Here is a 2,553-nt window from a genome sequence, read left to right as displayed (position 1 = left end):
TATATATATATATATATATATATGTTACTCAATTATTTCGAGAGTATTGAAAAACATAACTTCTTCTAGCTGCTACTCACAACATTTTTTCTGTGGATATAATGATAAGTGATAGAGGAGAGGTACTTATAGATACCAGGTTTTGAGACACTTGGTCGTAAGAGTTGGTATCTGACATTTAGTGTGATTTGAAGTTCTTGTTAACGTGTAAACGTATAACATGACAGTAGCCTCACCGTCGCTACATGTACTTTTACAAGAGCCCAAGAGGAGAAAAGGGCAGTTATTTCACCCCAATTTTTGATTACTTAATTGAAAACTAGGTATAATTACTAGTCAAAACTGATTAGTCTGCCAAGTATAGGTAGGGGGAATAAAAAATGGTGGCTCGTTCAAGACGTTAAAAATTAATATTTTTTTATTTGGAGTTCTGTATCTTTACAACTACCAACAATAGAAAATCTAAGAGAGAATCATTTAAAGTAGAGTAAATTTTCTGGAATGTGAGCTCTGATAGATCTATTTACATTCAGTAGTTCTCGAGATATAGCTTTTTAAAAAGCAACGTTTCATAAAAATGTTGTATGGAACAGTACTCAAATATCAATAGTTAGTTAATTTATTTATATCTCAGGAATTATGTGACGTACAGATGTCTATTAGCACTCAAATCAAAGTTAGTTTAATGAGCTATAAAGTCGGTTATGACGTTTATTTTCGTAGGAGTAGTAGTGTTTATGAAATTTGCTAAAATAAATTGATTTATAGTTGTTCGTACAAATTTTCATTATCCAAATTTATATTCTTATATGAATATCATAAAAACTACTAACCCTATGAAGATAAGTGTAATAAACTACTTTATAGTAAGTTAAATTTTCTTTATTTTGAGTGTTGCCAGACATATGTGCGTCTTATGGGTCTATTTTTTCAAAAATCCAAAAATTTATTTGAACAACTGGAAAATAACATTTTGTGAGTTTAATTTGTCTAATATCATAAAAACTACTACTCCTACAAAGATTAGTATTAACTATTTTATAGAAAATTGAACTAGCTTAGATTTGAGTGCTACCAGATCAGTACGTCCTATGATTTCTGAAATAAAATTTTTCATAAATCAATCTTATTGTCCGAACAACTGTAAATCAATTTATTTTAGCAAATATCATGAAAACTACTATTCCTATGAAGAAAACGGTCATAAACTACTTTTTAGTTCATTAAACTAGCTTTAATTTGATTGCTAATGGATATCTGTACGTCACATAGTTCCTGAGAGATAGATTTCTCAAAATAAATTAACTAACTAATGATATTTCAGTACATTTTTATGAAATGTTGCTTTTTAATAGGCTATATCTCGAGAACTATTGGACGTAAATAGCTGTATTAGGGCAAGTATTTCAGCAAATTTACTCTTCTGTAAATAATGTTCTATTAGATTTTCTAGTGTTGTTGGTAGGGTCTTGATGGAGGGGCTACCTCTCTGAACAGCGGGTTAGCACATGCCTTCAGCCCATCAAAAAACTTGATGTGCCTACGGCCTATGAACTCCGGCACAGAGGAGAGCTGGAACTCATCATGGATAGCACTGTTCCTGGCTCTTTGGAATGAAGTTCCTCGGACTATTCGCCGAGGGAGGGAATTCTGGAAACTGCAGCTTTTCAGCGTGGTCTTGAAGAGGTGACGCAGGAGCAGGGCACCATAGGGCAGAGTCGGGCGGACGATTGCTTTATAAATATTCAACTTGAGCCGAAGTGAGATCTGCTGTGAAGTGAGCAGGTGGTAGAGCCTGTAGGACTTCCACTGGGCCAGTTTGTGTCTCTCCCCGACTTTAGGCAATCTCGTTACCTTTAGTGCGGCGTAGTACCGACTCCAGCTGGCTCAACTAGACTTGGTTTCCTCCCAGGTGTGAAGGATTATTATACGTCCGCTCAGCATCCTTCGCTGCATAGCTTGAGGCCAGGAGGGCAGCCGGCTCCGCGTACGTCAAAAGGTCGTTCTCCAGCAGTAAGTAGTACAGTCCTTCTCTTGGTGACAAAGTGCCTGACTAGCTTCCAATACTGTCGATGGTCATCATGAGTCCTCCAGAGCTGGTCAGGCCAGAGCGCGGTTTTCCAGTCACGCATGAGTGCAGCTATCCCCTGAGGTTCTCGGGAAGCTACTATTCACATTTCTTTATTCCTTTTGCATTATATAACTTTGTATTCTTATTTTCTTAATCATATCATTTTACTTACACATTTAACTACCAATATAGGTAAATATTTTAATTATATTATTTCAAAATTTTTCGAGACCAGGTAATATTTATCAATTAATTAATTTAATATCCAAAATAGTCTCAACACTATATATTTATTTATTTGTCCTACGTTTCGGCCCTTCCAGGCTATTTTGCCCAGGTCAATTTCTTTATTTAAGTCAAAAACCTATTCCAAAACAGTCCATTATTAAAAGTCATACTTATTATTAATAAGCTTACCAAGCTTAAGTCTAGTTACCTTTCTATTTAAATTTTAAAAACCATTCACTATCTATTCTATAATA

Source organism: Halyomorpha halys, unplaced genomic scaffold (assembly GCF_000696795.3).
Source record: "Halyomorpha halys isolate HHAL.00 unplaced genomic scaffold, Hhal_1.1 Scaffold499.1, whole genome shotgun sequence".
Taxonomy (NCBI): domain Eukaryota; kingdom Metazoa; phylum Arthropoda; class Insecta; order Hemiptera; family Pentatomidae; genus Halyomorpha; species Halyomorpha halys.
Note: the sequence above shows the minus strand (reverse complement) of the source record.